At 37.3% G+C, this 24,739-nt stretch overlaps 1 protein-coding gene and 1 long non-coding RNA gene across 2 annotated transcripts in view; one reads left to right on the plus strand and one right to left on the minus strand.

Annotated features, from left to right (window-relative positions):
• LOC145936708 (uncharacterized) overlaps window positions 1-12,758 on the plus strand; it is a 39,448-nt gene extending 26,690 nt beyond the window's left edge. The window contains exon 3 of the long non-coding RNA XR_014425429.1: window positions 12,619-12,758. This is a non-coding gene — a long non-coding RNA (uncharacterized LOC145936708). The remainder of the gene's footprint in view (window positions 1-12,618) is intronic.
• The window catches only part of Alpha-man-ia (alpha-Mannosidase class I a), a 466,863-nt gene that overhangs the window by 212,141 nt on the left and 229,983 nt on the right, over window positions 1-24,739 (minus strand). The gene's annotated exons all lie outside the window — the stretch shown is intronic.

Genomic DNA, 24,739 nt, shown 5'->3' on the forward strand with positions numbered 1-24,739 from the left:
GAAACGTCGCCGAGAGAGGAAAAAGCGAGGACATATGCGATCACGCGTTGTCAAGCGTAGGCGAAGAGATTGTGACGAAAGGTCGCTCCAGCTGATCCGACTAGAAATTCCTCTCGTTCTTATCAACCGGATGTCGGTACAGCTCGATCTTCAATCTCCTTACCGGACTTACGCGTTACACAGCGAAAGGAGAAAATACATTTTACAGAAACAAACTCAGCTACTCGGTTACTCGACTATTCTAGATCATTTGAAAAATATTGAAAAGTCGCAAGCGGTTACAATTGTCAAAAAATTCTCATTGTCAAAAAAATTCTTCCATCACTAAATTATTATATATAAATTAACTTTATAGTAACAATTTTAGATTAATAATTGTCTTATTTGTGTTACATATATAACTAATTACTAATCTTCTTAATAATTTGTAAACACACTGTTTAACTAGAAATTAGACGTTTCTCATTTCTAGATGCGACGTTTCAATATGTTTCGAATATTGTCCGAACAGAAAGCTGCTTGCGTGCGACTGTCCGTTTGTCAATCAATCTGTATTCTGTTATTTGGACGAAATCTCATTGGACCATGAGTCGGGTACCATTGTTGAATATTCAATACTGTCAAATGGTGCGAATGGTATCGGTCAATTCTCCTTTCCATCCTGCCTCTTCAACGTAATCAATCTCTCATCGAGAACAGCAATCGTCACTTCTGAATCTGACGCCGCATTGTAAATATTGGATAAAATTTTTACTAAATGTACAATTCGAAGGAAACGCTATTAAAATTCACGATCAAAACATATTTCTCTATATAATCTAATTCCACAAAGAAAGTAAAGACAAATTTATTATCGTTACTCTCATTTCTTTCTTTATCAAAAATGAAAAGAATAAAAAATTAAAAATCTATAATCAAAGATTAATTTTGACACTCCTATATCACGCAGATTATTTCAACAAATTATCTCTTATTGACTCTATCTTTTTTTCCTCTCTATTCGCCTTTCTTTGTTTCCATCTCATTTTACGTTCGTGAAATAGTAATGATGCGATGTCAGAGAGATACAATGCCATCTACTAAACAGAGAATGTCCGATATGAGCCTTGTCGAAATCCTCGCAAAAGAGAGTCCCCAGAATTAGAAGAAGACTGTCGATTACCATTAGGGGATTACGCCCCCGGCATTATGTCGCTGGCTACAGATGACTACCCTCAATGTGCCGTGGACGCTCACGTTGCTCCTATTGCGAGCTCTGTGTATGTTTCTCCAGAACCGAGAAACGACACAGAGGAATTCTATTTGATCCGACAGGTCAGAGAGAAAGAGAGAGAGGGGGAGGAAGAGAGAGACAAAGAGAGAGGGATTAACTCTATCATCCGACAATGCAACATTGTACGTATCGTGTGTGCGCGTTGTTTAGCTGCAACATACTTCATTCCTCGGATTGTTATTACTGCAATTTCTCGTTGCCTTCGATGCATTTGCATGTTGATCTTGTTAGAAGCATCACAAACAGAACATCGTCAGGTTGAACACAACAGCGGGTAGGTGAGAGAGAACGATATTATTTTAAAACGTAAAAATATACCTATCTACTGAAAGAAATAATTTCGATTGAAACGTTTCAACGTGGCGAGCGAACAGAAAATTCGATATACCGATCACAATGGCCAATCAGAAACGAAATCCTCAAATTATCCGTGGCTTGTCATCCTCGTCATAGACTTCTTGGACCCGCGCGTTTGTAAAGTAAACGGCATTATCTCGATAATCCTCTGACACGCCGATGTAAAAGATCGAAGAATTTGCATACCGAGCAGTCGTACAGAAGAAGGGAAAAAACGCTAACGATATGCGTGTTTACATTAATATAATCAACGAAGATCAACCGGTTTCGTAAAAAAAGCAAAGCACGATGTCAGATCGAAATAAGATCAATTTGTGCAAGTCATTGCTACAACTGCATGTATCAGTTTTTTTTACATAGTACTATTATCGATTAACTCTGAAGCAGCTAATTATTTTAGGAATTAGAATTAATTAGACGTGGCTCATTAATAATATTTAGTTTTGTAAACAGTAATTCACAAATAAATCGGATTATGTTAATAAGACATTTTGCGATTGTATAAATGGTAATATATGTCTTATTAAATTTTCAATTAATTTTTTAGGAAAAGAGAGAGAAAAAGAATATAGAATAAAACGCAGATATTTTTTCATAGATATGTCACATTTATGTAAAGCAGTGTAGATTGAATTTAATTTCACTCGAGCTTAAAATTTTTGAAATATAATATGAAGTATATATATTTTTTAAATATTTAATAAAAAAGAAATTCCTCGTAACCCTTTTTAATTTATAAGACATATGGAAATAAGTATTTGTGCATACAATAAAATAAAATACGTAGATTTACCTTAATAATATAAATAACACAAATAATTTTCTATTACATTTTGTTCTAAAAGCACAAAATGAGAATTTAAATGAACGAAATCGATTCAGTCGAGTTATTTCTATCGCGTTTTAAAGTATCAATAAAAGAAAATTTTGTTAAGTAACAAATTTAATAGATAATGTCGTGCCCCACGAAATTTTCCAAGTGTAATATCTCGGTTTATCAAGTCTTATTCTATTATAATTTGAAACTCAACGCTACCTAAACTTTGCTCGAGGCATCGTTGCTCAAACTCTTTGCGGATGTTGCGCAAGACGCCTGAATTTCTGTGCTTTCGCAAGATGATTCTCCGCTGTTCGCAAAAACGAATGGCAGGACAAAAGGTCCTTAAGAGTTAGAATTCATAAACCAGTCAACCGTTTCTTCTCTAGCCCACTCCAAATCTTGCCATCATATCTGATGACATCTCATTTCCATCTTCCGCTTCGTCTATCTTACACGCTTGTCTTCAAATTCTCGTTAAGAACTTAAGGTTAAATGTTTCTTCATGGCAGATCACCCCTCAGAAGAAAACGTTTCACTAACTGAATAATGTAACGCCTACGTCACCCCAACCCGAATATACCGTATCAATATTCCAGATTGAGTTTCACAAGGCAGTAGTTATATTAAAGCATTGCAAAATCAATATTTAATTGTGAAAGGATAATATTCGAATATGAATACTCGAGGTAGGAATAATAACCAAAACATTATTACGTAATAATATGCGAGCTTCTCGTTCTTGTCGTGTAATAAGTTCGCGAAGCGACACAACTCAGATGTCAAGATCTGTAACGTGGTTCGAGCATTCACGTGTAGTTCGCTAACGACGGCACTAGAACAACGATGAGCCGACTCTCTGCCCGCATTTCGTTTCTCCCAGCCACATTTTCGCTTGTGTTTCTCTGTACGAGTCGGCATGTTCTCTGCCCCGTGTTTGTAGGAAAAAAATTACTCAGCGACCTGTATTGCGTTTCGATGGTCGTTAGCGGGGAATTTACAGTAATTTAGGTGCAGCAGTGTATATAGCACTCGACGAAGCGCAAACCCGTTGTGCATATATATATATATATATATATATATATATATATATATATATATATATGTATATGTATATGTATGTATATATACATATATGTACAACATCCGTATATTTTTCTTTGGGACCTCGTTACACTTCAGCTTCACGCTTAGCCTTTTCAAGCTGCTGAAAGCATACCTACGCCTTTAATGCAAATTAATGTACTTACGGAATTGGACAGGTGTCGTTTCGACTCTTTGCGGATTTCATTATAGACTCTCGAAAAACAAATGCTATTTACATACGATAATAATAATCTTATTACGATTTATTTATAGCATAGTCGCTTTAGATAAAAAAAAAACTGCTAAATAGATATTTTCGTAAAGAAATCTATCAATTATTTCAACTGTACTTAAAAATATTCCAATATATTTTATTTACAAATTTATTTATAGAGAGACAAAAAATCTCTGAAACGTTTTCCGACTTTTCCGATTTTTCATCACAATGAAATTGTACGGATAAAATGGTGAAAACTTACAGCTTCATTTTTAACACGCGACACACGATGGCGCCGAGACTTTGCCAATCGACGATTCAACTTTCCAGCCAACTGAACGTAAAAGCTTCGCGTTTCCACTTCGGCTATTCCTCTTTTGCTTTAACTTCTGAATAGAAACGTATAATGTTTTTTGCATGCGCTCTATACACTGTCACTATTTTTGATACTTGGTGGATTTCGTTGCAAGATGCGCTGACAAATATTTGAGTTTATGTTACAACTTTTGAGATTGTTTTTTCTTACTTTATCGATAAATTTTTCTTTTTGAAACGCTGTTGCCCAATTAATCATTTTAACTGCAACATTTTTCAATTAATTTTAAAAATGTTTAAAAAATGTATTATCTATACCATAAGATGATGTGTAAAATCCTATAAGATTAGCCGCTATCACGATCACATACGGAAAGGGAATCAATGAGATAGAAAGTTGTTTACTCTTCTCCTTCTCCCTCCCTTTCGATCGGTTCGATGCATTCCGCCGTTAATTAAATAGCAAGGCATTGTCGCTAGCACGCAGGCTGCCGGACGTTCGTTACTCGTTACTGTTTACCAGGAAACCTCGATCGGCGATGACCTTTTGTTTCGTTCCCGTGGACCTATGCGGATTCCGAGTCCGATCTGCATTCAGATCACCGATGCGCGACTGACCGTAATGATCCTTGAGCCGAGCACTCGGATCTCCCATTGTCTTCTCCTTTCCAATTCGACCCGGCGAATCGGAAACGTACGTTCGTGAAATATATTTGGCTCGCCAAGCTCATATCTCTGTCACGGTGATGGATTCAATAGATGCGAGTGAACATTCGAGAGGCGATACAATTTCCAGAATGCTCGATAAGCCCCCCTTCCCGCGCTTGTGTGATTTTAATACGTCGGAAAAATTTTCATTAAAAGGACCGATAAGCGATAGACGTTTACCTGATCGACCGTGACTTTTTGCCTTCTTGCACAGGCTGAAAACTGCAGCCCCGCCGCGATAAGAAACGACGTTTCGATTATCACGGCTGTATCGAGTAGATCTCCAGTCGCGGAAACGTCGATACCGTACACAGTTATTCTATCAGGTGTCGATACGGTTTTAAATAGGTATATTGATATGCTTTATAGAAACGCGCGCAATATGGACAGTTAATTATGTTTCCATCAATGTTTTTCTTGCTTATTATTATATGCATCGTGATGCATATATAAAATCAAAATTGTATAAAACAGCTCTTTGTTAATATCGAATGCATATTATTAATAGACTGTGTGTTTAAAAATAGCTATATATGAGAGTAATTATGGAATACTAATTAGTATTTATAAAATAAACTCGAAAAGAAACATTTAAAATTGAATAATTTAATAAATTAATAGAAAATCGAAATAAAATTATTGACAATATTTATTTTAGCTTATCGAGAAATGAAAATATACTACGACACGGTGGTATTCGTATCCTTATGAGAAAAATTGTTATAAAATCCATAATAGTGATAAGTACGGGGATAAATGAGAAACGCTGTACTGTAACGACGTTTAATTAATCGGAGCAAGCAAGCTCGGCCTCTCAGGCGTAATTATTCAATCGTTCGCGGCGTATTGATCTCATTAAAAGGCGCAGTAAATATTCGACACCGTTCGATGAGACCGGGTAATTTTTCGCCCTTTCCATCCGCTCTCGATTTCTCGAGGATCGAAGTAATTACGCTCAAGAATGTACGAGCCACATAAATTGCCGGTACCCGAATTGGAACTGAAAGAAACGTGGAACATCGGTTTCTTCCCGTCGCGACGCGACGTTTCGGTGTCGATTTGCGATCGATCGATATATATATAGGAGCGGTCAGTTCAGCGATTACGTCCGTTCAAAGTCACAGAGGGAGGCCGACTGACAAATGACGCAGTAATCAATTTTGGCTTTGTGTATTTTTTGCGACAAGTTGTTGGAAAAAAAAAAATACGTCGCAACGCGTAATTGGAGATAAATAATCTTTAACTCTATTTCGACGTATTCGTATAATGATGATTTTACTTTAGCCATTTCGCCATTTAATGATGATGTATGATGTCGTAATGTGTCGAATGACGTTATTATATATAACTGCGACTCTTCATTACGTCATGTTACTATAAAATTCATAAATGGACGTATCGTATTTTCGCTGCAGATAATTTTGTGGAATGATTTAATTATTTATATATAAGCTCATAATAAACAATTATATAATAATTATCTCTTACCGTAATTGCACATATAAAGGGAAAATAAAATTAATTTACCGCACACGTATAAATATATATGAACACTGCCTATTGTTTATCGCAAATAGAATAAATTATTTCCGTACATAGAATATTTAAGCATAAGAAATCTTTACATGCCTATAGATGAGAGCTAATCTCTGCGCCGAATGATTGACAAGATGTTCCTCTTTATACGCCTTCTTTCTCTTAGCCTTCGTCATTTTTCACTTATCGTTTCTCTCTTTTCCGCCTCTAGTGCAGCTTCTTCATCGTCGTTCGTCGTCATTCATCCTTTTCTTTTAAGAGAGTTCGCTCCCGATACTCAATGCTGTCGAGCCGCTCTCTTTTTGCCGCGGTTGTCTTCATCCTTCCTTACGGTTTGCCACTCAATATGCTGGCAGACTCACTTATTTAGGATCGACTATAAAAGAACAATGATGTCGTACTTTGTCAGCGCTCAGAGAGCTCGCTTAATTGAGCCGAATTTCGGAAGGAGCGCGAACTTTTTTCTCGCATCGATGCTTTTTCGGTGCCTCTCATCCATAGCTGCCATTATTTCGTTCAAAGAGACAACTCGCCTTTGACATCGCAAATTGCGTTAGCTTTAATAAATGATATCTAATTTTCTAATTTTTTCTATTTCATTTATACTCTCTCTCTCTCTCTCTCTCCTTCTTTATTTATTCTTTTTATATATTTTGCGAATATATCGAAATATTATTTATTCCACATTTTTCTATCACTTTTATCGATCGCGTTCTCGTATTGCATCGCGCGCAATAATCTATGTATGTGTGACTTTACATACAAATCAATGCATCTACATCGCAGTAAAGAATCAATTCAACGGGATACAAATATTCAGCAAGCGAATTTAACCGTGCAACGTTTGCCGTCGAAATATTATGGTGTTTCCCAGGAAACGGAAGGAGCGACGCGTATATTTTTCCATGGCTATCACCCGACTATGATTTATGCGAATGTGAGGGAAATGCGATGTGTGGATATGGAAATAACGTTTTGTAGGTCGCTGAAGAAACGAGGGTGAATAGATCACGATTATTCGACGACAGACTCCGGCAGCTCTAGGCGTAGCGTGGCGACACATTTCACTTCGACTCGAAAGCGAGAATCGGATAAATAATCCAACTGCCTTGAATACATGCGAGTCCACTCATAGAATCCTCCTAACTTGTGATTTGTTGAAAGAGCTCTCTTTTCAAATTTTCATATCTTCCATTTGCCATGTAAAAGAACGTTATGACCATTTCAACGATGTCCATACGAAAATAATATAGAAGAAAGAGTAATAATACATCGTTTTAAACTTAATAAATATAGATATTGCAGAGAATATACAAGTACATAAAATACTTAGAAAAATCACACAAATTTATTTAAAAGAAAATAAGTTATTAAAAACGCTAATGATATAAATTAAATGTATGGGTGGGAGAAATTACGTTTAAAAATACGTCTAAAAATTTCTTGAACACGAATAAATCTGAGCCAAAGCCCAATAGAAATTACGACATTATTGTCGCAAAATGAATGACGCGCAATTTAGACGAGACGGCGACGGCGACGCCGCGGTAGAAAAATGTCAGATCATAAATTAACCGGTTCCCGGTTTCTCTCCCAGGTCCTCGTCAAAGGTATGGAGAAACATTTGTCGCTCGGCACCGACAAAATTTCAAGGTCGTTTCGATTTAGATTTCTCGACGATATGTCGCCGCGAAGGAACGGGAGGTTCGTTCGTGTATACGAGGTAAATTTAACCCCCATCTCCCGCAGATACACGCGCGAGATATGATAATCGAATTTTGGTTTCCCACTTTGTGACATCATTACCTGAGGGAAATATCATTCCGGCAGACCCGGAGGCCGCGCCAGGCCCGAGGGAACGCAGAGGAGAAATGATCTTTGTCCTTCCTAATTTTCTACTAAATCAAATTGTAGCTTGCGCAATCAAAATTTCCGCCGAAGGCCTCACAGTTCTGCGCACCGACAAGCTAGAAATTTCCAGTATTATACATGGAATATTGTATAAATCAACATGCGCAAATAAAATGATAATCTTGACAGATAATTAATTTTTTTTTTTATTTTGAAAGAGTCGAATGGAATTTCCGTATGTAATAATCATTGACATGCTCAACGGGTTCGGAATTTGATAGATATGACGTAAAGATACTAAGTGGTTGAGAACACAAAACCGTGATTGAACATAACCGTCCACTATTCTTTTATTGGGGAACACATCAAACGCGTTTCGATTTGTATCAGTCTTTCTGGCAGCCGTATGTTTCCATCTTGCAATGGGATCGTTGCCAGTATCTGGCAATAATGCGAAAGTTACTACAATCTTCTTGGGACATGCTCTCCGGCTCGATAAATCGTGGACAGCCACTTCAACGTTCGATTGCGAGCAAAGGGACGAACTGTAAAGAGCAGCGAATCCTCCCGCGGGATATTTCATTCTCTAGATCAAATAGTTCCAGGGAATAAAAAAAGCGTTCTTCTTACAAGAATCGTGCAAACAATTCGCTGAATAGAAAAGGAATGCAAAACTTTTTGTCATATAGGTACATGCCCCGGATGATACAACAAATTCAATCTTCTATTTATCGAACAAAAATTTTTTAATTAAATGTCAACAATTTATCTTACACACGTCAAATACATTCAGTAACGTTCGATGAAATCTTTCAATAAATTTTAAAAAATTCAAAAGTAAAATAAAAATATATTCTTAATAAGTTTCTGCAATTAAATTCTGTATCAATTAAAATCGTACGTCTTTCTCGACACTCTAAAAAATTAGATTTTAATTATTGACCTTACCAGAATGGTAGAAGTATAGAAATAGCATAAAATAAACTCAAATACACAAATGCGGAGAAACCCTCGTGAGATCAGAAAGATAATGGTACAGGAAGTTCGCAGACCCTAGTAATCGGTCACGACAGCAATCAGGTATGGACTTCCTGTGGTGTCAGGAACTTCATAGTTCCAAGTTCAGTTCAGTTCAGTCCAGGTTCGATCGACCTGACTTCGCGAACTCGCGGCAAGATTATCTCATGAGAGATTGCCTCATACCATCCATGTGTTGCAATTATTTTACCGTAAAGAGTCTGTTAGGCCATCGAGTACCGTACAGCTAATAAAGAGGTCACGTTATATATTTCAATAGTTATATCTAATAGTTCATAAATCTGATAAAATAAAATATCTACTCAAATTATTTTAATTATAACGGTTCTTTAAGATTTTCTATGATATTTTATCTACATTCATCTCTCGCATCTCTTTCCTATTTTGAATTTTATTCTATCAATTAATTTCTGAATTTATGCTTTAATTTAAATACAATAAATTCCTCGCTGATCGTCGTTAATTCCTCGCGTATCACGCATGTTCGCCAATTAAAATTCCAGCAAAATTATCGGCGAATCTCGCAATGAAATCTCTCGTGTTTGAAATATAATAAATTTCCCTACAGTGTTTTATGTAATCTCTATTTTGTTCCTAACTTATAAATTTTCACGTTCGTTAATGGACAGACCAATTAGAGCATATCATAGAAAATTCGATAAATCGCTTCTCGATCAAAATAAACATTTATTGTATATAATCAATATGTGAACGCTGAGACCTTGGATTTCGGTCTTGGCGAACTCACGCCGTGATATCCTGATGCGAGATTATCTCGCGAACCCGAGTCTCTATTATGATTCAACTGACAAGCTATTTGTAGTCCCTGAGGGAAGAACGAAGGACTTGGTCGTTCTCCAACGGAGGAAGGAGAACGGAGAGAGACTCGGGTCGGGGCAGACGTTACAAAGAAAGGACACGATCATGCTCTTTTTTCCCCATTCTCTGTCTCCCTCTCTCTCTTTCTCGTCTCTGCATCATTCCCGTTCTTTCCATCTCGCGTCGAGTCGGGGCCAACCGCGCGGGACAACAGAGTCGCGGCATTTTTACCGCGACCACGAGAGTCACGAGCACACACCGAGCGAACCGCTGAGAAGAGCTCGAGAGAAGAGAAGCCGACTAGATATTTTCTTCTCGTAATCTAGCGTCGGCCGACGTGCGCTGCATTTGTAAATTTCGAGCTATGTTTGTCTCTCATCACGCTCTCGCAATGTTGGAAACAGCTGATCGCTCTTTTTTATTATTATATACCAATCGAGCATCTCGCGAAATCTAGCCCCGTGAAGACAACTAACAGAAGACCTCCGAAACCTTAAATAAGTCGCGTATCCGCTGAAATAAAAAATGACATACCTAACATGAACAATGATAAAAAAATCGCGGTCAAACGCTTTCTTTAACGATGTCAATTCGTGTCGCTTGACAATGAGTCATAAATATCCAGCAATGAACTCGACAACGGAACTCGTAGAGATATCCTCGAAATCTTTTGTCGCGAAGAGACTCGCCGGCGAGTTTACATTTAACCAGAAAGAGAATCTCAGCTCGATTCGCCTTGTGATCCTTATTTTTGTCCACCTCGCCTGCTTGTTGTTAGACGAGTCTAGCGCTTAGAGTCGGATGGGGAATTGTGGTTGTTGCGTGATGTATCGCCGGTGCCTGTTTGGCTCGCGTCCGAGGTTAGTCGCCCGCTGAGTCTACGAAAAGAGAACCCGGTTCGTCCGAAATGCATCGGCAGGAGAACGAGATGGGGGAAGCGGCCTCGATGACCGCGCGGGGCCAAGGACGAGGCCGGTTTCGTCCTGCTACATCCTGAAGTAGCCTCCTCCGCCGCGGACCTCCCAAAGTCCTGTCACCGCGGACTTCGATCCTTATACAGACAATCCGGCGCGGCCAGAATCTTAAGCCGCATTTCGTCGAAAGATAGCGAATCGAGCACACTTTGATGTGAAATCGGCGCGTATATCCGTTCCGCTTTAATCAATTTTAATAATTTAATCAAGACAGCGAACAAAGGATGTTATTTGCAAACTGACGTTAATACGATTTATGCGTCGGTCGCGAAGATAATCTTTAAAAAAAGACGCAATGTATGTAGCGTTAAAAATAAGAAAAATAAATTTGCGTGCGTGGAATGCGATATCAATTTGAATAAATCCCGTTGTATACATTGCGAGAAGTTTCCGAGATTAATGATACAAGAATTCACGATGCTCGAGGTTTTGTGCTGCATAATTTATTCTCCCGCTCGTGATGAACCCATCGCGAAGAGCGTGCTAATTAATTTGTGGAGACTTTTATACCAAGAGTTCAAAGCAGAGCCGCCGTTTACCGTGGCGTAAGAATAAAAAAGTTGCGGAGGGGACACGAGAAAAGGAAAACGAAGAAATTTGTTCACGCGAACTCACTAAGTTCTTGTGCAAGCACTCCACCTGGTCGACATCGCCGTCGTCTGTACTAAGCCACGATTGAAAAACATTTTTTTATTTCGCTAACATTAGCGAGGTTTTTCTTTCCTACTATAGAAAGAGGGAAAAGTAACGTGCAGCGAATAAGGTTGCATTGGTACAAAGAATATGCATGGTATATTGAACCAAGTAAAAATCTCAATGGCGTGCCAAAAAATTTCTCTCACTGTACATCATACTATACACATCTGTTCTACATTTATATAAAAAAAAAGCTGATGACAAATGATGTGAAAATTGTGATTTTACTCACCAAATTTGAGACAAAAAGCTAATCGACGGAATCCTTACCTGTAACAAAAAGAAAACAATTAAAATCTAATTCATCTTTCTTTTTGTGAGAACTTAATTTTCGACAGATTTAAGAATATGTCACTATCAGTCGATTGATTTTAGTTTTCGTGCAAGAACATGATACATAATCAGATTATCGGGCTAGATCAATTCTCTTTTTCTTATTCTTTTTTAAACTAGAACACAAGCGCGCGCTATTCTTCGATTTTATGTTAAAAAAAATGATATTTTTTAAAAATAATATAAAGTTTGTTTAAACTCGATTAATATTTTTTCACAGAAATTAGCTGATTAAAGCATTAATTTGCTAATTAAATTTTAAAATAATAATATGTTAAAAAATTAAAATAGTAATGTTGTAAATAATATGTTATCATATCTTATTCTCGATTAATATTTTTTGAGAGAAATCAGCTGATAACTGTCAAAAATATTAATCGAATTTAAAGTATTATAACATATTTTATTTAAAACATATTATTTTAAAAATTAATTAGCAAATTAACATTTTAATCAGCTGATTTCTGTCAACAAATATTAATAAAGCGAAAATTTGCTAATTAAATATTCCAGCTTACATATTTATATTATATTGTATATGTTATAATGCGAAATAATAAGATTATTCTAATATATGTATGTATTTTATTTGTTACAGGTAGCATTGCGATAGACAGTGCGATTCACGCGTCGTGTCGGGAGTGCCGTGTAAAATGTCGCGCGTCGGGAGTGCCGTGTAAAGTGTCGAACAATTGTAATTATTCGTGTTTTCGTGAGTGTTACGAAGGAACAATGACGGTCCAAGAGAGGAGGAGGAGGCCTGGGGAGGCATCGGGTGACAGTGGGGCAACTGTGTGTGCTGTGTACTACACTCCACTATTGTACGTATCGGTGAGTGAGAAATTGTTTATTTTATAACATTTCTATAGCGATAATGGGGATGTACATAATATGTTGAAAATATTAAAATAATAATATGCGATTATATATATTTTGATATAATAAGTTCGAAAAAAATCACAACTGACAGCTTCATGCTGCAAAGAGATGTATATTAATGTCGATGTGACAAACACGATTGAGTTGAGATGAGTAGTTCGTAGTCGTGTCGAGTCACGTCGATCTCACGATAAGACAATCTTAAGAAGAGGCGATCACGAGCGTCGATACTCGTATAAGGACGAGAGCGCGGAATCGCGGATAATGAGCTCTCGAAATTCTGTTTCGCGGATATGAGGCTGAAGAGGACGTGCCTTCACTCATAGCGATGAGATCGGTTGCAAAGAGAGGGCTGATTATTCGAGCTTAATGGGGCAGAGATGGGAATGAAGAGGATGAAGGACGGACTAGCGGGACCCGAACACGGAGGAGAGCAGAGGACGTAGACGGCACGTTTAATGGCGGCCGCGAAACGGCTCGGCACTTCGATCGATAAAAGTGCCCGGTTTATTTTCCAGAGAGAGGCGCAACACGCGCGTATCCACTCTAAAAGAATAAGAAAAGAAAGGAAAAGAACACTTGAATCTTCCCCCCTTTCCTCCATCTCCGGCGAGCGCAGCAAGCGAAAAAATTGCTTACCTTTTTTGCTTAGTCGACTAATTTCGGCCGGCGGAGAGTTTTGAGCATACTTTAACAACGCAACGAACTGCCCAAAGGAAAAAAGATCTAAAGTAATATACCGGTATTTTTTCTTTCCTCATAATTAGTTTTGATGATACATGATTCTCGTCGGGCGCGATAAGCGGGTTGCGAGCCACAAATCTAAGAATTTTGCAACTGAACTTATAAATGGAAAATATTGGAATATCCGTCACATAGACGGATTAATGCAGCCAAAAATATTCCTACGTTCTTGTAATTAATAAAAATTGGTTAATGAATTTAATATAATTAAACACAAATTTAAAAAGATTAGCGAAAAATAACTTTAACTTCCTTTTACGTTTTTATATCATGTATTTATCTCTATAATAAAAATTAAGAGCACCATCTAAATTCACCAAAATCTGTCATTAAAATTTTTCATGCACTAAATAATTAACATGTAAAATTTAATTCACCTTTTTTTACTATATTTTTGCTATCTAAAATTTGAAAGAAATTACGGGAGAAGAATTAAAAGCGCGATGAAAGGAGGAAAAGACAGAAAGGGAGAGAGATCGCTTTATAGCGATAAATCGTGCGAATTTAGGGAGGACGCGGCATCCATACTCGAGGCATTCCATCGTGACGTTGCAGTGATACACATAGCTACCGGAAGCGACGGAAACTAAACGCTAGAGCATCGGAAATGACGTCGGCCACCACCGCGCACTTCCTCCTTCCAGTGGGAGGGAAATTCGATCGCATCCGCGCCAGGGAATGAAGCCATCGCGCGAGCGCGGAATCTAAACGGGTGATTTTATGCTATCGAGGGAACGAAGGGATCTCACCAAATCGCGCGTACCGCGACGAATTTGTCACAGGTACGGCATCGAGGTTGATCGACATGCGTCGATGAAGTGATCGGCGGGTCCCGTTCAGAAGGTATTTGCGGCGTTTTTAATCGGGCCGAATCGAGAGAGAGCAGCTTAATCGCCGGCGATCTACTTCTCTATTAAGCTTGTCATTCCAAATTATGATTTATTGGTTTTAACGATTTTCCGATCTGGATTGATGTTTGGCGAAAGCTCTCGCCGTAAAGTTTAATATAAACGTACGACTAACGTTTTACGCGTATGATCAACATGAAAATGCGAATTAATATGGAGCGAGGAGCATACATTCCAGATCTCCAGTTTTGTACTAGAATCGGATTTTCTCTGCACTATTCTACCAATCGAACATTATTTAAATAGCTTCTGGGGAGGGAGAAAAAAGACGAGCTTATATTACTCGCAAAAAAAGCATCAGCGTCGTAAAATAACGTCACGCATACTGAGTCTCGGCTCAGTTTCTCAATTCATAAATTAAATCCAGTTTTTTTTCAGCGTTTCCGCTTTTCGACCTTCGTTTAATCGCGAAATGCAAATCTCGGCTAATGCTTTCCGGCGGCAAAAAGCCGGCAGATCCGGCCGATAATTGAATTTGCGTTGACACTAATTGTTTCCTCGGTTCGCACGAGATGCGTGTCGTTTCGTCTCGGTCATTTCGGCCCGTCGTTTCGTTACGGTCGTCGAGTCACGCGACACGCGTGTCCCCGTAACGAGGAACGGCACGGCGGTCTCGCCACCACCGTCGTCGTCGTCGTCGTCGTCGTCGTCGACGGTTACCGTCCAATCCGTGCACGAAAAGCTCCAATATTCTCTTCCGTCGATCCGTATCGCCCGTTAACTATTACCCGCGTGAGGTTATTAAATCGGAATATGGCTCACGTAACACGTCGCCCGCGTGTCACATAATTAATACGCAAGGTAACATTAAACGGCCGTATTTTATGTAAAATTGCGATCCTGTTCTACGCCCGAACATGACATGGTAAGTGCAACGCAATCATTTTCCAAATGTCAACTGTTTATTATATCAATTCAGGATACACGCGATTCTCTTCCACAACAAAATGAGTCGTCGAGTATGTGTCACAATATATGAAATAATATCATAATTAATCTTCTCCTCAGAAGAAAACGCTAATGAAGCTTTTTCGCAGAATATCGCACAATTTTCAACTATACATATTTCTAAAATATTTGCCTGCGAATAACTCTCATTATTTATTATTTACAAATAACTCTTAATTAGATCCTTAATAAAATTAGATTTTATAATGATTTTGTAATCGATATCACAATGCAAAACATCAGTTGCAGATGTTTTTCTCGTCAAACAAACTCTTTGCAATCAATATTTTCTATTTAGCGCTCCGCTTCTTCTGAACCCATTCAGAAAATTTGATTTAACTCAATGAGCTACTCGCGGTGAATTATATTCGCCATGCGTAGCAGATGGCTGCGAATGTTTATCACAATGACGAACGGTTTCAGTTCTTTCTTCCGCCGTTTTATTGAATAAGAGCGCGAAATAAGATTTACCGGGAAGCCAAGTATTCTTTATGGACTCTCCGACTAACTCGTAAACTCGGAATCGGCTCACACGGTCAACGACTTTCTCTCCGATAACTCCTGGAAGACGCCGATCGGCGAACGTCGTCCCTCCCCGGAGATTCCGTTCCTTCCCGGCATCTTTTAACGGCGAGCCATGACCATTCCGGTATTTATGATCGCCGAACTCGCGACCCACGGAACGGAAATAAAATTCGATGGGGCGGAACAGCTGATGATGGCAGAACGCCAAAAAAAAAAAAAAAGAGTCGTGGCGCGATACCAGCTTCGCGTGCATACGATAAATCTCCATAAATATGTATGAACGCGCAGCCGTCTGCTGGGAACTTCTTGTTCATGTAGGTTGGTGGCTTTCAAAATCTCCTAGACCACCAGTGTATAGGCGATAACTTATGAGAAATTAAGTTTATCGACCCCCATCGCCCACAATTTATAGATTCTATAATTGGTTAGAGGTTTCCGAATGCGACGCTATTTGTGGATGCAATCGTATAGCACGACATGCATTTAACAGAATTTAATGGGGTTTCGGGAATGGCACACACATTTCGAAACAAATAACACGCTATGTATCTTCATTTTATTCCGTTAACTCTTTCTCCGATTCAGTCTTATTTTGAACTTTTTAAATTATAATAAATTAATCAAATTGTGTATATATAAATACGACATTTGACAAATATTTTAATAGAGCTTCATTTATTATAATATGGTACACAGATCACTTTTACTTTGTACCCCTTGTCAAATAGTCGAGCAACATCGAGTTGACGGTCATCAAGAGCGACCGGCGTCATCGGTCATCCGTAGGTCATCATCCTCAAAAAATAGTTTTGAGATATGGTTAAGACGGTTCCGACGAGGTCGGTGAGATCATTTTTCAAGAGCGTTATCGACGGATCATCCTGCGCGAACCTCTGAGACGGCTATCTTTGTGTGAGGTAGTATGGCGAACCCCGTGGCGATAATAATGTGAAAGACTATGAGTAATGTCGCACTTGAAACGTCGCCGTTATAGCAATGCATAACATGAAATTCGCAAGACGTTTCGCATATTAGCCGATTTTCATTATCGCAAAAGTATTTGTTGCCATTATCAATATCTTGTGGAGAAAAAATTAAAAGTTTAAAATTATCAAAGTCTAAAATTATTGTCAAAACAAATAATTGAGAGTAGGTGAAGTTAAAGAAATTTGAAGATCAAGATATCCTAAAGATATTTACGAAATGTGTAGCGTGAAATATCTCGATACAAATACACACACATATATATAATGCTATATAAATTGACCTTGCAATTTTGTATAATCTTGCATTCTATGTGATTTATTGCAAATATGTTGCAAGATATGACGACAAAAGTAGATTTTGCCGTGAGCAAGTGCACTAGAAATATCTCAGCTAAAATGGAATTGCTGAACGGCAGCAAGCCCATTAAAATCGAGGGCCGCACTTCAAAACTATTAAATGGTTCGCCGAACTTTGTCCATTTCGTTGGCGCCGAATTCAATTTACGACATTAAATTAAGGACCGGAATTATAATTAGACGGACGTAGATTTGTACTGAATAGAATTGTGTAGTGCTAATATATGATGTCTAAATCTTGTTTATCAAATTAACAATGCATGAGTAAAAACACATAAATAGAAACAAAGAGAAAACAAAAACAGAGTACAAGATTCTTATGAGCTTATATAAGTACAAGAGCTTATTGCTACTACACATATATAAATTTAATTAATATAGTTAAAGTTTTATTTCTGAGAGTACAAAATCAAAATATAAAAAATAAATCTTAAAGTATCTTGTTTTTTGAGTGCATAAACGTGGTAAATAAAAGTCACATTGTTCCTTATATTATTGTGATTAAATGTAATATTGCTAATAGAGAATATATATAGGTATATATATAATTTTTCATTCAGATAATTAATATAAATGATAGGAATACATTTGTTTATTAAGAGAGAAAGAAAGAGAGAGAGAGAAAGAGACAGAGACAAGAATGATTTTAATAATTAAAATTTAATAAGACAGAAATTTAATAAATCCAATTAAAAAGAATTATAATAATTCAAATTAAAACTTTTTGGTCAATATTTTTTAAAATCTATGATTCAATATTGCGTTGCTGGTATAAAGTGGAACTGAAATTGGTACACAGTACAGTATTCCGCTGCATCACGATTTCCTGTTTGCCGGCACACACATGCACCTGCGGCTATCACCTCTACGTCGACGTAGTTAATAGCATTATTTGGGAAAACAAGTACCACATTGCGTGGCCGCGGAAGCGTGCAATTTTCAATTGTTCGGACGTAATGAAGCTCACCGGCCCGTCAGCCGCCACATTTATAAATTTCATTTAATCGGTCACGTTCCTGAGAGCAATTCCCGCGAATATTGTACACATACATGCAATACATTTATATAGCTTTATAGTTCCAAAGGACATTTCTACCAGAGCTAATAACTTTTAGATTATGTAATTAAATAAGGAAGATTGTATATATTTTTTGTATTTATTTTAAAAGGTATAGAAAACGAGGGCATACGCAAACAAATACGTTAGTTTCGATTGACTTGCGTTGTAATAATTAACAGAACAGATTATCGTTGAAATAAATCTCTTCTCAGAGCAAAGAACGGTGTGTTTCGGCAATTAATTAGCTTAATTAATTCTTATCTGCCGACGCAATTTATGTCAGGAGAGAAACACAAGGTGAAGCACCCAGTAAAAACTTAACTTACACTGGCAAAAACGAAGGCTCCGCGAGAGTAAACGCTGCTGAAGGGCCGCCTGAACAAAGCGTCCCTCGTGCGAGCAAAGGACAGGATAAAGAATCTGGAGGGACATCTTTTAAGAAAGTAGCAAAATAGGGAGATAATTCATAGTGTGGATTAGAACGTTCTTCTCTAAAAGTCGTGTGCCTTTACGCGAAGGGTGGACGGAAAAGCGTTTTCGTCTTAAATTATCGGCGTGGCATTTTAATTGGTTGGGAGAATAAAACGTAGAGTTACGTTCGTGAAAAGGGTGAACCCCCTCGATTCGCAAGACAAATATGAACAATCACGCGATTTAACCCTCCCTTAATCAATTGCACGCAATACAGTCCGCTCATTTATTATTAAGCGGGTAACTTGAATGAAAGTACACGCTACGCTGTCATGGAACATGAGTTATGTAGATTCAAAATGTTAATCATTGTTGATACGATCTTGAGAAAATGGTATCGTTCTCTTTAATCCGCGGTTTGGCTCTTTAAATATTAATGTCAATGACAAATGACAGCAATCCCCATTTTTTTATCATTTTTCATTCACATATGTGTGTATGTATATATATGCGAATGTGTATATAGACAGGAATGTAAAGCGAACGTTCATATGGATCGAATGAAGTATATTAACGACCATAATTTCGCATAGGTAGGTTTCGCGGCTATAAGAGGGTCGCAGAGGGCCGGTATTAATAACCGATACAAACGTGAGCGGGCTCGATAAATACGTCCGACGGAGTTAGGGGCAAACGCGTTTAACAAAATTATGACGGGTTCCCGCGGGACACGCGAACACATATTCGAATCTTTCCCTGGTGTGACAGTGGGATTTCGGCTACATCGTCGGCGTCATGTTGCGAGTGCGCTCGCATTAGTTATCGATACGTGCACGCATGGGGTGGGATAATTCGCCATAAGCATGATGTCGAGAGTTATGCAGCGCGAAATTGCGTTACATGTTCAGAAAGCACAGTCTCGTGGAAAATTATGTCATTTAGATATATAATCTCTGTATATTTTATAATATATTATACTCTTTCTCTCTTCGCACACAGGTACACAGTAATATTTTAATACAATTTTGTCACTTGTAATTCATTTTGAAGACTACTAAACGTAAAAGCAGATCAAAATTTTACACGTATATTATTGTACTATATTATAGACTAAAGTATCTAAGCTGGTGATACAATTTTCGTTTGCTTTATGCGACACGTTGACGGATGATAAAATCTTATGGGAAATTAAGAATATAATTCAGCGAATCGCGTAATGATGCCATCAGAGAAAATATTACCCTGAGAGATATTATCTTTCTTGCAAAATATGTATGGATAATTTCTAGCTATTCTATGGTCGACCGTAGTCACATTGTTTGCATTAGCCAACAAGACGGCTGTCCTCGTTCTGTGGCGAAAGATATTCTGGTGCGGTCACGTTCTCGCGTGCGCAGAAAAATCCACGAACTTAATTCCGCACGTGTACAGTCCGAAACGACTAATTCCGTAGCACAGTGCCCATGGGAAATTAAGTGGGATGATTGATACACATAAAAAGAGGAATTAAGGTGTAGCCACTATCGCGCTAAGGGTAAGACCGGTAACTTCGGGATAACATCGTACCATTGTCCTCTTAACTTTTTTTCTCCCATGGATTTCCTTGAAAAGACAGTCGTGCGGTGGTGTATAAATTTTATCATTATTTGTAAAATTATATTCAATATTACACAGTATAATAGAATAAAGAAATCAATTCTTCTAATATTAAATAAAAATTATCGTATTCAATGTCTTTATCATAATAATTGTATATAAATTAATGTTAAAGGACAGTAATATTAATTAAAAAATTTTTATGCGTTTCTTTCTCTAGATATATCTCCAGATCCATTAATTAACATGAAATAATGCAATAATAAGAGCAAAAAATAAATATAGGCAAGTCAGTGAGGAAAAATGGAAGGTATAATTCAAAACCCGTTTTATATATATATCTAACTTAATGTAAACTTGTAAATGTGGGCACGCTTGGTAATTTTGAGGGTGTTTTACCGCGTTTAGTAGGTTTCGCGGAAAATTATCCCCCGGAGGTGTATCGTGAATGCGAATAGCGATGAGAAAGGACGCGTCGCGGGGAATCATGCAAATATTTTACAATGCATAAAAGCGGAAAGCACTCCAGTCGCGAGGTGCTTGTGCCCTGCTGTCGTTGTTGTAAACTTGCCGTTAAAAGCATCACGCCTGTTTACCGATAACACATTATATCAATGTTTTGAGATAGTCATACTTTGCTCTCAAAATAAAAGATTTGTTTTATATTTATTATTTTTCGCATTAATCGAGATTTCAAAGAAAAATCTTTTCTGAAATATTTCAATTTAAATTATATAAGAGATAAAATGTAGTTCTTATTGTTCATTGCACATAGTAAATTGATATAAATAATGTCTACGACAATGTTACATATTAAAACACATTTATATTTATTTTTAGCCATAACTTCTTTCGTAACTCAAAAACTGAAAAAATAAAAAAAAATAATTATACTTAAATTTAATCATTCTTAATTATTCTTTACTTAATTATTCTTAAGATAATGTAATCTCGATAACAGATTCAGCTTACAATTAGAGACATAGATTAAATTTTAGAAAAGAAATATGCAGATAAAACATAACTTGAAATGAAAAAAAAAAAGAACTTTCTTTCTCTCTTTTTATCCAAATCGTTTTATCATTTTATGTGATCTAAATCAACCATACAAAGTGCCACTCAAAAAGAAAGAAATGTGGTGGAAGAGTAGCAGTACGAAAGTAGCCCCTCCTCGGGGATAGCACTGGTGGTTCAATGAAAAAAAAAAAGAGCGCCGCGTAAAATGTTCCAAGATATAAAACTCTTCCGATGTTGGAAGTTATACCTATTAAAGATTAATAAACCATCAAGGTGGAAAAGAGCCAAGATGGTGGCTATCTCCGATGGGAGGCTGCTAGATCGGCACCGGTAGCGGGGGATAAAAGAAATGAGAAAAAAATGCCGAGTAGTTGAAGGGACGAGCAACTCCGGCCATTTGGCTTGACGCCACCGTCTCTTGAATTATTTACATTTTCCTGCGAGCTCTTGAAAATTCCGTTTCACTCACAGACTCTTGTATGGATATAAGAAATAAATGTGATCCGGCTTCTCTTAAGAAAATAACAAACGAATGGAGACGAATTTGGATGTTTCGATCCGGAAATAGGAAAACGCGACTATTGCATTCGCTGTCTTCAGGAAATTCACAATCTCGAAGTAAAATTCGTAATTCTAAAAGTATATCAATATATTGATCGGAAAATTGAAATTGGAAATTTCATGCAACAACTATACAAACCTTATCTACTATTTTCTTCTCTTATATCACGTTTATCAGCTTGGCTTTGGAAACATTCCAAGATTCAAAAGTTTTATTAAAGATCGGGAGTTGTAAAACTTTCTAGATACTTTGTAGAAATCGCTGATATTTTTCAAAAGTAATGTTTAAAGTAATTAAAATGCAGTCTAAGTTCTTTATCGATTGTTGAATAATTATGCAGTAAATGTGGAAGAAAATAAAGATATTTTAATATTTTTTACTCTAAACAATTATCCATGAGTAGAATACGAAAGTTGGTGAAAGATAAAGATAAAAAAGAAAAACAACAATAATTTTAAAAAGACTTCCCTACGGAACCATTTTCGTAGTTTGTAAAATCTTGCTTGACGTCCTATATTTTAAATTATTTACATTTCCGTTCTCAAGATACCTCAAATTTATTTTCATGGCTACATTTTACATGATAAAGTGCAGGCAAACTAAATACATGCGAATAAATATTGACGAATCAATACTCTTGTGAGATAACAGTTGTGTAACTTAATGCTAATAAATCATAAAATATTAAGTTAGAAATATTTAATCAATTTTAAATCTATTTTAATCTTTATTATTTTTTCATATATAATAAACAATATCGTGTATCGTGTATTATACAATCTAATATAAAAAATTTATTCTCGATTTTGCTTTATTTTATTACAAAAAACGACATATCGATTCTAAAAAATATTAATTCAGATAAACAAATACAACTATTGCAGTATTCACCTAAATTTTCAGAAAAATTATTAATTACACCCAATTTCGCGATGATGGAATCATATTTGTTATTACTATCGAAAAGCTCTCAATCCTAGTTTTGCTTTTCGATATTATTCCACCGCGCATCGGCAGCGAACCGATCGGCGCCCTCTTCCGCACCGGATATCGAATCGACGGATATTTCCGACGTGTTATCCGGTCGCTCCGCGACGAAACGGATACACTACGAGAAATAAACGATAAAGTCGGCCAACTGTGAATCCTGTCGGACCGGTGATCATTATCCCCCGTTTAATCGAATAAATCAATTAGCGGATCGACCGATAATGATAACGAATGACTCGTGGCGCGGCGCGGCATCAGCTATAGCCCACTCGCCCGCCTTTCACCGTCACCCTGTTTAATGATGTTTTAAACGACATTCTCTCCCTACGTCGTCCGACCACCGCTGCATTTACTCCGAACGCCGTTCGCCCCTGTTGGGGATGCGAAACGAAATTTACCACTCGCCGACAATGGTGCCGCCAGTAATGGTGACTTGAAGGCACAAGCGTGACTGTAATTGAATGGTTGGAGTTTTACGGCCGTTTGCACCTCACTCGTTCGAGCGACGAAGGGAGTAATTTGAATGTGAATTTTGCAGATCTTTCTCCTCAGAGAATTTAGCAATGTGCGCGAGCGTAAAAGTCTTGCGGAGACGAGTTTGAAGCGAAGAAAATTACTTCTTCTTGTTCATTATTTTCAGCGACGTTTCATCAGAGAGAATATCTCGGATGGATCTTTTGTAAACTTTCGATATCGGCTATTTGCACTTCAATGCGATATATATTGTCAATAATTTTTCCGAGAGAGAATTTCGCTTCCGTCATTTTTAAAAATATAATTTTCTCCGCATGCGGAAATGGCAGGAGAATCGAAACGGTATATCAAAAAATATAACAATTTGTTTTCGATTTGGCAACGACAGTGGCTTGTTCAACAAATATTGTCGTATTCGTGGCAGAAAGTATTTTACGGATTAAACGGGTCCAAGAATAACAGAAATTTGTAGAGGAAACTCGGACAAAGTATCTCATTGCTTGGGGTTGGATTAAGAAAGGCACTTCACGGAACAAAGTGCCAATAGAGAAGAGGGCAAACTAACGAAAATCTTACCGGCCGAAACTATTGACTAAAGAAATCACGTCAGCAGGAATATTTGGGAAAACTTTCTCTCGAGCCGAGCTATTATTCCTTGTCCGTGCGCCCTTCTCGTAATTAAAACAAAGAAAGTGAAAGTGTGCCCTTCCTGCCTTTTTGGCGTTAATTAATCCGCAGTTTCGCTAACGCGTTTTTGTTAGAACAAGAGGACAGGCAGAGAAAATGTCAAGTAAGTAGAAGTGCACGAAAATAAAAGAGCGATAATATCATTTTCTAGAAAAAAAAAGAAAAGAACGATATTTAATATTCACAATTTTCCGATGATTATCAAGTATGAAAATATTGATCAATTTCGCATTATTGTGAATTATTCTATGCAAAATATTTTTCAAAACGCAAACTAATTATTCGTCTTAATAGTAATACGCTAGCACACGCAAAAAATACATTTATACTTCAGCATGATGTATCATTAATTTTCTCTCTTAGCGATACTCGTTAAATCTGTTGATTAATCTGTATAAATAAACAGCGGTAGAGAAGTGTGGCGAGAAAGTAACAGTAAATTGCGGGATGAAAAATAAAAGAGTCGTTATAATATGATCCGGGAAATGGCGCGCAGTTAAGAAACGACCCGGGAAAGATTGGTAATATTTTACGTTTGTGGTTTCTCGGGCATGCTCGATAGGATGGGAAAACTT

The sequence above is a fragment of the Prenolepis imparis genome, unplaced genomic scaffold, assembly GCF_030444845.1.
Source record: "Prenolepis imparis isolate NDT839.2.m4 unplaced genomic scaffold, iyPreImpa1.0 SCAF_5, whole genome shotgun sequence".
Taxonomy (NCBI): Eukaryota; Metazoa; Arthropoda; class Insecta; order Hymenoptera; family Formicidae; genus Prenolepis; species Prenolepis imparis.